We start from the raw sequence: 14,344 nt of genomic DNA, 5'->3' as shown, positions 1-14,344 counted from the left end.
CGTCTTCCGGACTCGGTCGGTGTAAACGGTGGAGGAAAGGAACGGTCGATAAGGAAGTTTCGGTTATTGAGCCGCGTTCACGATCGAATTATACGCGAAGTATTATAGGCGAGAGAGAAGATGTGGCGGATGGCGGATCATGATTTCAGGATTGAACGGTGTTTGGATCTCGATATGAGAAGAATTTCACGGGTTGAGAAAGTTAAGAAAGTTGAGAAAATTCGATCAGTTTACTTGTCATTCAAAGCATCGAATAATTGTAACATTGAATAAGTGAGGTTATATGAAGGAAGAAATATATATGTATCGATTATGGTATAGTAAGTGCGAATAAATGTTTCTTTCTCAATTACTTGTACTTTATGCACGAAACGTTTAACTAATTGATATGGGATACGATGTATATTTTGATGGGTGAGTTTGGATTTTTGGAAGATTTGGGAAAATGGTTGGATTTATATAAGATACAAATTTTTTTTAATTAAGGAATGTTTAATAACATAAATCTTGAACCGAATTTATAAAAATTTTTTTGAATAAACCAAATATATTAAATAAATACTAAATACATTCATCTAAGTAATAATTCATACATATGTATTTAAAATGCATTAGAATTAAATTATATACTTCTTGAAGATTAAAAGTACTATAATTGTCAATGTTGGAAATATACTTTGAATTTTTAAATTGAAAAAATATTTATACATATTAAATATGTAATTAATAATCATGAAAAAGTATTACAATTATTTCAACTATTTTATTATTTTAAAATTTAAGTTATTGCAGTTATTTGAAAAATAATTCAACAAATCTTATTGATTATATTTAAACTTTACAAACTATATAAAATATTCATAATCGTCATATATATTTTGTTTCTTTTTTTCCTTGTAGAACATGATTACTATTAATGATTATGTATAAGAAAAAATAGATATATAAACTGCAATATGTAAATGCATGCAGAATTCTATGCCCTATTTTAACTAGATATTTTTATGCAAGATCAATTTTTACAGAAAATAGATAGCCCACCGATGCAAATAACAAAGAATGATCCAGACAAAGACCTAAAAAAAAAAAAAAAAAAAAAAAAAAAATTTGAAATTGCAATAGCCAATGAATATAAATACAGTGGAATAGCGATTTTTATTTAAAAAAAGAACACTTGTAAATTTTGAAATTTAAAAATATAGAAATTAAACAATATTTATCCCAATTTTTTCTTATATTATTATATTCAAATATCGACCAATTAATTAACTTATAAATTAATTAATTGGACACAGTTGTTTGGATTTTTACATATGATATATGAAACAATCGTAGTAAATAATTATAAAAATAAATAATATTGAATCCATTAAGTAATTCCAATCAACAACTATATTGAACAACTTTTTTGCGAAAGAGACAAAATTATAAAATTAATTATAAATTGTCAATCTCTGAATGACATATCGATTGAAAACCACTTCTCAAGAACAAAATCGAATTTTTAATTTTTAATAAATTAAAAATTAAATCTAAAAGTCAAACTATTTACAAATATTAATTTCTGTATTTATAATATACACACTAATTATTAAGTTATACCCAAAACTCAATCAATTAACTATTTTACAATTTATAAATCTGAATTTAATTTTATATATCGATTTATGAATTCACAAAAATAAAAATCGAAACGAGAATCGATTATTTATTTTCAACGCAAAATATATCAGAATCAGAGGCGTTAGATGAAAAGATTAAAAGATTACGACCAGAATAAAGTTTTTTCAAAAGTCAATTTCTTTCAAAGTAGCTTAAGAATATGTATAAAAAAAAAAAAAAAATCGGGTGTAGAATGTTGAATTGAAAGGGTTGTTAAAGAGGTTGAGGATTTGCCTCGTAATTTCCTGCTGAATAATTGATTGCCAATGTTAAGCGAAAACACGATTGAAATTGTCGCCAAGAATATTGGTTAATTGGTATCTGGAGGCAAACAATCGCGTGTAAATACAAACAGTGATTGTTTTCGCCGAATTCGCAAATAGGGAAACGAATCGTGACAATGGTGATCGATGAAAATGTTAAATCGCTCCCCGCGCTCGCGAGTGGATGATTTAATCGTTCATCTATCCGTACGTACGGTTCGCAATCCGAATTCACCACCTTTTGCAAAATCAAATCCACCCCCAAAATGGATACCGCTGCTCTTTGTTTGCGTGTACAATAAAACTCAAACAACAACAATTCAATTGTTCGTCGAATAATAATAATCTCTAAAACTGTAAACTGCGAAAGTTACGTACGTCTGGAATTCAACGCAATTATATTGTTATATACGATATTTTCTAGAATTATTAACAAGATAAGTGAATAATGAAGAATAGTTCGATATTGATTCGGTTTAACTTAATTTATTTTTAAACGTTCGATTGTCAATATTTCGTTTGAATATTTAAATTCATTCGTGAATATATTAGTTTGTAAGTGGATAATTTAATCCTTCCACGATTACAAATCAAATCCAAATAGATACTGTGTACAATGCGTGTACGGGAACAATTGGAACAATTATATCGACAGTTAAATTGATGTTTAATTCGATTCCATAGATCGATCTTTGGCTCAAAAGAATATAAATCATATGTATTATAATATTGTGTATATTAATTGGCTAATATTTGATTTTAAACGATTTAACGTTTAAATAAGATAATAATTTAATAATCTGCTTTAATATTTTGAATGTGAACTGAAATTGATGTGATTAATTATCATGATCAAATGATAAACGTTAAATTGCTTTGAATTATTGTGCAAATCTGCCCTAATTTTATTTTTCAATTTTTATTTAATTTATCATATATCTTTTGTTTTAATTTTATTATATATTATTTATATTATATCTAAAATATAACATTTATATTACATCTAAAATATAACTTTTTTTGTAATTGTTCGTAATTTTTGTAATTTGTAATTTTTTGTAATTTGTAATTGCTTTGAATTATTCCATTATATATTATTTATCTAAAATATTTTTTTTGTAATTGTTCGTAATTTTTGTAATTTGTAATTTTTTGTAATTTGTAATTGCTTTAAATTATTGTGCAAATCTGTCCTAATTTTATTTTCCAATTTTTATTTAATTTATCTTTCCTGTTTTAACTCCATCATACTTATATATTTTGAGAAATTATTATTTATCTAATATAATTATAATATACAATTAAGTTTATCATAAGAATAATTTCATTCAAACTCCATAAAAAATACACTCCATTTCCAAAAAGAAAAAAAAAAGAAGAAGAAGAAGAAAAGGAAAGAAAAAGCTTAGTCAAAGTTTACAAGGAACGAAGCAATTTATTTACATAGTATAGATAGATTGGGGGTGGTGATGATATTTTAGATTATGCAAAAATTAATTGATTAGAAAAATTTTTTATATAAAAATATTATCATAATCATTTATCAGATTTATGAATGAGTCATGATTAATTAATTACATGTCCATATTATTAATGAAAAATAACAAGTATCCTTGATTTCAAGTTGTCAATACAACTTTAATGTTGGAAGATTGAAATGTTTATCTTGTTTATGTGGAAAAATTAGAATTAAGTTGAAGATTTTCTATTGAATTTAAGAATTATCTAAAATTATCTAAAATTATCTAAAATTAGGATTCAAAAGACCTAATACTGGACGAGTATCTCTACTTTTTCATCATTTATTCCAAATTTAAATTAATATATATTTAGTTACAGTACATTCCCTAGTGTACCTTATATATTTTCTGGTGAAATGAGTATCAGAGGTGCAATCCACAATTAAATAGATATATTCGCAGCAATTGGAACGTTAACTAGCAATAACAATTGTGATAATAACAACAATGAATGTATAATAGTAATGATAAAAAATTACAACCTATCTACTATAACTATTTTTAAAAATCCAAATTCTTCAAAAAAACGAGGATAACATATCTGAATTTGATTTAACAATTAATTGGATCAGCGAAATTTTACAAACAGAAAAGATGAAGAAGAACAAGAAAAATAAAAATTATAAAAAATGAAGAAACATAAATAGAAATAGAATCCAAATTATAAAAACCTTTATGGCAAGGGTATGATTCTATAATTCTTTAATTGAGTCAGTTTAGATGAAGGAAACCATTATAAAAATAATAAATGTTGTACAGACCCATTTTATCATATTTCGTTTGTTTTTGATAATAAATGTTTCATATAATCAAGCTTATCACAAGAATAATTTTATTCAAACAATATAATTGAATTAGTAACACAATCTTCAATTGGCAATGAATCATTAATTTGTCTTGAAAACGACATAACATTCCATCTTCGTATTCTCACAATTCCGTAAAAATACACTCTATTTCCAAAAACAGAAGAAGAAGAAGAAGAAGAAAAAGAGGAAGAAAAGGAAAGGAAAAGCTTAGTCAAAGTTTACATGGAATAGTTTCGTATAAAGAGAAAGAAATGGAACTGCGTGCAAACAAGCAGCTCCTTTGAAACCGTGTTCACAATACGGTCGAGCGACAAGCTAACAACACGTCGACTAGTTCTCGCGCCTTCCCAACAGCTCCACCTTTGTTCACGTACAAAGTGTTAATACGCCTTACAACACGATTAATTCAATTCTGTATTATATCGAAATCCCGTTAACCTGAGAGCTGATTCCAAAAACAGTGGAATGGAACGATTCGCGGTGTGTGAGAAGTTTATTAACCCTTTGATTCGGGTTATATATTCATAATATTTATTCGCCAAACACGTGCAAAAGAAAAGTGAAACGGAAATAAATAGAACCAATGAAATTCTCGATAAATTCATTGACTCGTATATATCGAATAAAATTAGTAAGATGTGGAGGAAATATTTATTACAAAGAGACGAAAGAGCTATTTTTGATAGCAAAGGGATTTAAAACAGGATTTTATAAAATTGTTATGGAGTATGATATTTATTATTATTTTGGTGAAACTATATTTGTTATGAAATAATTTAAGAGACAAAGCTTCGAATTTAATGCAAGCTTAAATTATCGATTGTTATCGATAGTCTTTTGATGTATCGATAATATAAAATATATTCTTTTTGAAGTAAAAATGAACGAAGTCTTTATTGAAGTCCACTTGTGTTCCATTTGTTATATCTTTCGATCAACGATATTTCATCGAAAATTCAATTCCATCCAATATATCCGATCATCTTTCAAGATTTTCTTTGTGCAAGAAAAATTTGTCCAATTTTCGTCCATATCTGTTACGAATATTTCGACACGGTGTTTTCGTGTAAACGACATCGATAATGCCATGTGAAATAGATGTCAGAAACAGGTCACCGTTGTTGCGCGTACACACGCATGTTTGCCCGACCAATCAAATTGTCTCGACGCAGCTTCAAGTCGGATTGCCAAGAACGTTGTTCATCGGGCTCGGTGAATTTGCCAAAATGTGGTGTTGATCAGCGGATCGAAAAAGCTGTCCACCGAAGGAGGCCTCGTTGAGAACGTATTTAACATTGGAACTGTCACGTTTGAATGTGCAACCAAATCTGGTGCGTGTAAACAGGTCGACAAAATTAGAGTGGTTCTCCTATTTCAATCTCCTTGTATTAAATTGTATTAAATTATATAGAATAAAATGTGATTATGATGTGTTTAATTGATCAAAAATTGTTATTGCAAAAATTGTAATTAAGAAAAATATTGATATAAAAATTGTCAAATTTGAATGATTACTAAAATTAGAGTCCTCTTGTTTCAATCAGTTTGTATTACAATTGTAAATTGTTAGTTATATGAAAATTTTCTTTTAAAAAAGAAAGATGTATGATAGAGTAGATGTAATTAACAGTCTATTAAAAGAGACCTCGTCGAGGATAATTTTAAAATGAAAAATAGTGATTAAATGTGTGGGATAAATAAGTTAATTGCCAATTGGCATGTAAATAATTGTTAAAATGAGACAGATTTAGAAACATTCACGTAACCAATGATACAAGTTATACATCAAAATTAGAGTGATTTAGAAATAGAAATCAGGAGAATAAAAAGATCAACAAAATTTCTAATTTTAATAGAATAATAATTTTCAATTAATTTTTCAAAAACATATAGTAAACTATTACTAGAGTTGATCAGTTTTTGTCTTAGTTTCAATATTTGATAGAATTACAACAATTCCTTAGAAAATTATATCTTCTCTGTCTCTTATTAAAGTATAAAAGTAAATTAAAATATCAACTATCTTAATAAGATAGATTTTAAATAATAATTGCTTAATTGCAATTTATGATAAATCACAAGCAAATTGATGGTTTACAACCTAAATAGTCATCACAGGATCATAGATCCCTTGATAACTGAAGGGTTAACAAGGTGATGATGTAGGTCAACAGAGGGACTAAGCCCAAGGGAAGACAAACCCTCAAATTACTCATGTGTTGTAATATGAACTTATAACGTATTTATAATAAATGTATAGAGTTTCAATTTTAACAATGTTTGTAAAAGTACATCTTAAAATCTAAACTTGTAAAAAATATGTAAAAAAAAGAAAAATAAAAATTTGCAGATATATACAAGATATCAAAGAATAATTTCATCTATGTAAAATGTGGACAATTGGTATATTAGATTGTTTAATAATTAATGTATTATCTGAATTCGAACAAAGAATTGGAATTAAAATTTAAACAAAAAATTTTAATGAAAGTTCTATAATGCAAATAAGATTACAAATCTTTATAATATAAATTTTTAATTGATAACACAACAGATTTATTATTATTTATATAGATTTGTATAAAAATAATTTTTAATCAGTAACAATGTTAACTAAGAAGATTCTAATATCTAGGTACAATTAAAAAAATAATTTCAAACTTTTTATTATAATAATTTGACATAAGATATAAATTAAATTGAAAAAACAAAGTAATAATAAATAGTAATTAAATTGTAATTAAAAAAGTGATTTTTTTTATCATACTATTTATATAATTATATAATTTTTCATTTTAATATCAATTTAATATAAAAATATAAATAATAATAAATAAATATAAATAATAAATAATATAAATATTTAGGTCGAAAAGATGAAATGATTGTTCATTTCTATAGTATTTATTTTTAATTATATTATATTATAATTACATTTAAAAGAGTGTTAAAAACTTTTAATATCAATTTTAAATCTCGATATTAATTTAATACAAAAATATAAATTAAATTCAGGAAATGGAGAACAAATTCATCCCTATATATAATTTTAATTAAAAATACATAATTACAATTAAAAAAATAATTCCAAATTTTCGATCAACAAACGAATAAAATTTAAAAATCACCCATAGAAAAATTTTATCGATTATAAGAGTTAAATTAAAAGATTGTTTAATCTATTTTTCAAATAACTATATAAATCAATACCTATTTAACTTTTACATATTTTAGATTCTTCTCAGTAATCAATGTCAAACTTCATACCTAACTCTAACTATACTTAATAATCATCAATAATCAACCAAGAATTTTATATTCAAATTTTTTACAATAACTTATTCAACAGTCATTCAAGAATCCTATATTCAAATTCTATATATTTCTTTTTACAATTCTTTCAACGTTCCATTCATATAAAAATTCCAAACTCCTCTTTTCTTCTTCCACAATCTTCCACAAGCTTCCAAAATACTACAATACTCATTCAATATTGATCCCAAGAAATCCCAAATTTTACATTTTTCATCTGTAATTCTCTATTAAATTTCACTCGGCTTCTAAACAAGAGGATAATACCGGGACAGTGTCTGGAAAGTGATGGTAAAAAGCGAGACTTGGTGGCAGTTTAAAGTATCGTCCTCAGCGACACGGTCGTCAAAAGAAGGGAAGGCTTAGGCTCGCGCCTCTTGTTGACCGAGTGTCTTCAAGACGGCTGCTGGAAAGCCTTTTCACTCCTCCAATGCCTCCCCTCTCCTCTCCTTATCGCCTCCTTTCACCTTGATTCCTTGCGTCCCCGTAAATTCTTCAGTAACGCCCCCGCAATATTTATCGTTCCTCTTACGTTTCTTCCCCGCGATCTTGGTTTGTGATCGTCATTGCGTTCGAGTTGGGACAGTTCTAATGGTTTCTCAAAACTGGCAAGTCGTTTCATCAAAACGATTCGATCGTTTAGAATCAAATTTCCCTATTTTTTTAGTTTAATCAATTTGGAAATAATTTCTTCATTCACTTCTTTCCTTAAATTTATCTAATATATAGATATTACAATCATCAACAAATTCATTTGCTAATTAAATACATTCCTTTATCCACTTTATTTTTTTCTTAAATCTCAATGGATAATTTTATCGAACAGTGAATAAAATATTCTACTTCTTCTTTTAAATCTATCTAACTAGATCACAATCGAACGTTAAAAACACTTATCTAATAAATAAAGCTTCTAACTTTAACTTTAGATTTATAAATCTATATTTCTTTTTATATAAATTTAAATAAAATAAAAATATTTTAAATATTTAAATAATAAATAAATTTATATAATAACCCCCAAAAAAATAAATATATAATTATATAATAAGCTAGATAAAGCTAACAGGTTCACACCCTGTCGATAAATTAATAATTTTTATATAAATTATTAAATTTATTTTAGTGTTTTAAGCACATAAAATTTTGAATTTTATAGTATTAGTTAAATTAATAAATTGGATATTAGTTGTTAAAATTAATATTATTATATATTATTATATCTAAAAAGTAATATGTCTGATAAAAGAAATATTTTGATAAAATATTAATGTATATATTTTATAATATACTATTACTCATTTTCTTTATAAACTTTAAATCATCACTGATTTATTTATCTTTTAATTACCATTTTTGTATTAATAATAAATTCCAATAATAATTTCGAAGGGGTCCCTCTCCCCTCGTTTTCTCAAGTGGCGAGAAATTAAGAGAGGAGGGGAGGGAAGAGAAAAGTCGCGCAAAAAGGAGGTGACAACAACAAAGTGGAAACAGCAAAAACTGGAGGAAGAAGAGAGAGAGAGAGAGAAAAAAGAGAAGCGCGAAGAAAGAAGAAGCATACTCACGACCGGAAGCCCTCTGCCAGGCTGGGCTCGAAGACACTCGGTCAACAAGCGGCACAAGTCTCTGCTCGCTTTCCTCCGGCGCGTACGCGAGCGTGGAAGGTCGTTACACCTAGCTAGATAGTTGCTCTGTCACTTTTTTTTTTTTTTTTTCACTCCGCGACGCGACACTGTCACACTGTTGTCGGCAGCCTTCTCTTCGGCGGCTCTGCTTGCAAATAGAGAGGAACCTCCTGAGTGTATCTCAGATGCGATTTATTATCGGGAAAATTTTTTCGAAACAAAAACTTGGAAGGAAGCTGTTTGATTTTGGAAAATCTTTCGAAAGGTATTCGTTTGAAAATTTTTCGATGTAAAAGTTATAAGATTATAAGAGATACTTTTTTTTGGGAATTTTTAGAAATTTTGCTTAAAATATTTCGAAATAGAGAAGCCTCTGCTATTTGCTTCGAAATGAATGCAAATGAAATCACTTTTGTTCAACTCGAGAATTGAAATTTTCGAAAATCTTTAAGAACTCTCTCACCGATACGATTTATTTTCTCGAAAACTTTCGAAAAAACTTTTACTTGGAAATTCTTCGAAACGATTTTTTAGATCGATTTATCCCGCTCGTTCGAGAGGTTAGAACGCGACTGGGTGGAAAGTGGAATCATCAACGAACGAGAGGATAGGGAACTCGAATCAGCGTGGCCCTAACGCTGGGAAGAGGAAGAGGGTACAGATGCGACAGAGGAAAAACAAAGATGGAGGGGCTAAGTTTAGAGGATCGCGAGAGAGGACGAAGTGGCGAAGGAGTACGCGGCATCGAGAACACAATGCACCTTGCCCTCTTCCTCTTGGACGAAGGGGAGGGAGGAGGGGAGAGGCGCAGGAAGAGAGAATGATTTTAGATTCAGTGCCAGAAAAATCGTTGGCCAATCGCGAGGGACGAATCGAGATCGCCATCTCTCGGCCAACTGGGGCCATCGAGGGATTTTAATAGATCCTTTCTCGGGTTCGGAGATCGAGACCGATGATCGCTCGAGTGTCATCGATGGTGGTGATCTTGGATTGGAGAGAACTTTCGAATTTTATTCAGAGATCGTTGGAAATTGGTGATTTTTTTTTTTAAATTTAAAGAAGTCAAAATCTAGAATTTTTGAAAATTTTTAAAATTTAATGACGGTACTTTAAAAATAAGTATAATTTTTAAATTTAAGAAAGTCGTATTTGACAAATAATACGCGGAGAACAAAAATTTTAACAGAAATTTTAAAATTTTGATTTCTGGAATTTTTCAAAATTTAGTTATTTTTAATCGCCCAAATGTCATCGATGATAATCTTGGATTGGAGAGAATTTTCGAATTTTATTCAGAAATCGCTGGAAATTGGTGATATTTTTTTTTTTTAAATTTAAAGAAGTCGAAATCTAGAATTTTTGAAAATTTCTAAAATTTTTTTTCAAAATTTAATAACGGTAAAAATAAGTATGATTTTTAAATTTAAGAAAGTTGTATTTGGGATCTTGCAAATAATACGCGGAGAACAAAAATTTTAACAGAAATTTTAACATTTTGATTTCTAGAATTTTTCAAAATTTAGTTATTTTTGATCGCTCGAGTGTCATCGTTGGTGGTGATCTTGGATTGGTGAGAATTTTCGAATTTTATTTAGAAATCGCTGGAAATTGGCGATTTTTTTTTATTTAAAGAATTTAAATAAAAAATAAATTTAAATAAGAAAATTTAAAGAAGTCGAAATTTAATTAATAAAATTTTTTAGAATGCTTGAAATAATAAACGCGAAGAATAAAAATTTTAACGAATTTTTGAAATTTTTCAAAAATTAATGACGATACTTTAAAAATAAGTAAAATTTTGATTTCTGGAATTTTTCAAAATTTAGTTATTTTTGATCATGAGTCATCGATAGTGGTGATCTTGGATTGGAGAGAATTTTCAAATTTTATTTAGAAATCGCTGAAAATTAGTGATTTTTTTTTATTTAAAGAATTTAAATAAGAAAATTTAAAGAAGTCAAAATCAGAATGCTTGAAATAATATGCGAAGAATAAAAATTTTTGAAAATTTCTAAAAATTTTTCAAAATTTAATAACGGTAGTTATTTTTAAAGTAAGATTTTTAAATTTAAATGTCAAAATTAAAAAAGTCGAATTTGGGAATCTAGAATGCTTGCAAATAATACGCAGAGAACAAAAATTTTAACAAAAATTTTAACAAAAATTTAAAAATTTTGATTTCTGGAATTTTTCAAAACTTAGTTATTTTTAAATTTAAGAATTTAGAATCTAAAATCTATCGAAATCTAGATTGCATTATTTCTAATTCTAGAATATTTATCTAAATCTATATATCTATAAATATTTATAAAAATATGTTAATAAAGAAGTTGATTTTTTTTCCAATAAATTTTGATTTCTCAAATTTTTTAAATTTAACACAACCATAGTTTTTTTTGGAATGAATTTTATTTTATCTGAGAGACGGATCGAAATCTGATATTTAGATTTAATAATAGAACTATTAAATCTATTAAAATAATCAAAATATACGTCTATCAAAAATATTGAAATTGAAATCGACTCCATTTTTCAAGACAATAATTAAATCATGCGTAATGAAATAAAAATTAACTCGAATTCATAACCACATCGATATCAATTCCATTTCCATTTCCAATGTTAAATTAGAATATCAGCGTTCTATTATGATCGATGCAATTAAATAAATAGAAATAAAGAATATAAAAGAAAATTTTCTCGTTCTATCATTTCAAAAAACATTGAAATCATGAAAAAATAATTAAACACTTGACGAATACGTAAATTGGCCTAAAAATGAATTTTATTTTTCCACTTACAATAACAAATAATATAACATTACACTACTTCACAATTTTTCTAATAATTTATCACACCAATGATATATAATTTTAATATACGTACATAAATTCTCTAATAGAGAGAGATCAACCCTGACAAACTTCTCCAAAACTGCTTTGACTAATGGCGTTCTCGAGCAACACCATCATTTATCGTCATTATCTCGTTTATCGTACCCTTTTACTTCTCCTTTCTTCCAATGTATTCTTGCAACTTTTATTCCAACTTTCTGAAACAGAAATATTTCTACCTCAATTCTCGTCGACTCATCTTCTCGTTCACTCTCGATCTAAGATCAATTACAGGATAAGGTTGGTAGAAATATCAGAGATCAACTTTGTTAAATCATTTATATGGTCCATCCACATTGTACCACGATCATTCTTTTTTAAATTTGTTGCCAAAATTTCGAGAAGATCCTTATTGGTATACTCATTCAAATATTTATTTCTTAATTGTACACAGTTAAAATCAATCAGCAAAAATCAGATACAACTCTAATGTTTTAAAAAACAATTTTTTTCTCCTCTGATCATCTCTTCTTCTCCAATTATTGCAATACATCATAAACACGCATACTTTTAATCACTCAATATATAAAATTATTTTACTTGCAATTAAAATTAAAATTAAAATTTCTCAATATATAAAATTATTTTACTTGCCATTAAAATTAAAATAATTAAAAATACCATTAAAATTATATATATTTTTTCAAATTATTATTATATTAATTAAGTTTGGAGTAAAGTAAGATCTTCGATTTCTTATATTTACATTTGGATATCTAGAATTGATTTTCGAAAGATGTTCCATTGCTTGCCATTCGAGTTACCAAAGAGTGATATATTTCACGTTACAGAATATTAATCCTTGACACGCCATTCGGAACAAATCAACGAAATTGAGGTTAAATCATCGTCGAGATTATGCGCGGGGAAGACACAAAGATTTCGTCGAAGAAGTTCGCGACTGCATCGCCATTCGAAGTTAGGAAGTTTCTTGTCGTCCGATCTTGGCACCAATTCGAGGAACGAGGAACAAATCGACGAAGCTCGAGCGTTAATTAAATCGTTGCGCGTTTAATCCACGATGATTTCGAGGGAAGTAGCGAAAACACTTCTGCTCGAAGGAGCCCCACTTCACGCATCTCTCGCAATTTATGCGACACTTTGAATTGTCGAATCTTCGTCGACATATGTTGGCCATGTTGGCGTTGAATAAATCAATGAACGCGTTAAACGCGTATAAAATAGAAAAGTTATACGTCTAATTATATAACTCGTGACCTCAAATAATGGAATGGAAGAAGAAAAAAGTTAATCGTAAGATTGTTTTTTTTTTTTTTTTTTTTTTTGAGAAAAAGAACTTTTTGAAAATTTGCAATTTTTCAAACGGGTTTTGAAATTTTAATTAACCTTTGTATCTTTGATTGACACGCTTTTCTTATTTTTTATTAAATTGTCGATTATAATAATTTAAATAATATAATAATATAATAATTAAATAATTTTTAAATAATGTAAAATTCGTGATGTAAATTTTCTTTAAAAATTATTCAAAGTTTAATTCAAATTTCTTCGTGTCCTAAAATAAAATAAATATGGCGATATTGGAGACAGTTTCTTTTTGCTAGAAATTATAAAAGGAAGAAATGAACTTTTTCCTGTTATACAGATCATTTCGTTTATTTTATGTGTTATATTGTATTTATATTTAGGAAATTTAAAATTCTCCCTACATAAAATGTGGACATTGGGAGTCAAATATTTGAAATCGATAATTTTATAGCCACGAATACACTTTTAATTTTGTTATTAATTCGAAATTAATACTACAATTACTAATAATAGTTTTATTTGCTTTAACAGATTTTACACAACAAAAATTATATATAAATTTTTTAATTCTAAAACATAATAATTTAAATCGATAGTATTATCATATTGTTACAATTTCATTGAATCTTTTTTATTAAGTTTGATTAAAATAGCTATATTATTTATGCAAATAAATTTGTTGTCTTTATAAAATTTTAATTTGACTTCCTCTCTCAATTCTACAATTCTACACAATATTTAAATTACACCAAATTTTTTTAAAGAATTAATATTACATATGATTATAATATTATTCGTTTTAATAAATTTTTCACAAAAAATATTTCGATCTCAGAATTTTAATCTTAAATTCTACAAAATAATCGATTCCAAAAATATTTTTATAAATAATTTTCTGGACATAAATATAAGATAAATTAATATTATGTATAATCAATAGCAATATCATTCATTATAATAAAATTTACATAAAGAAATTTTCAACTC

At 26.9% G+C, this 14,344-nt stretch overlaps 2 long non-coding RNA genes across 2 annotated transcripts in view; one reads left to right on the top strand and one right to left on the bottom strand.

Annotated features, from left to right (window-relative positions):
• Positions 1–9,474: 9,474 nt before the first annotated feature.
• On the top strand, positions 9,475–13,325 carry LOC107965377. The gene is made up of 3 exons (XR_003305845.1): positions 9,475–10,228; positions 10,701–10,764; positions 12,880–13,325. It is a non-coding gene; the product is annotated as an uncharacterized LOC107965377 (long non-coding RNA).
• LOC100577559 overlaps positions 11,969–14,344 on the bottom strand; it is a 49,775-nt gene continuing 47,399 nt past the window's right edge. The window contains exon 3 of the long non-coding RNA XR_003305847.1: positions 11,969–12,246. This is a non-coding gene — a long non-coding RNA (uncharacterized LOC100577559). The remainder of the gene's footprint in view (positions 12,247–14,344) is intronic.

Source organism: Apis mellifera, linkage group LG12, assembly GCF_003254395.2.
Source record: "Apis mellifera strain DH4 linkage group LG12, Amel_HAv3.1, whole genome shotgun sequence".
Classification (NCBI taxonomy): Eukaryota; Metazoa; Arthropoda; class Insecta; order Hymenoptera; family Apidae; genus Apis; species Apis mellifera.
Note: the sequence above shows the minus strand (reverse complement) of the source record. Positions and strands in the feature narration are given on the sequence as shown.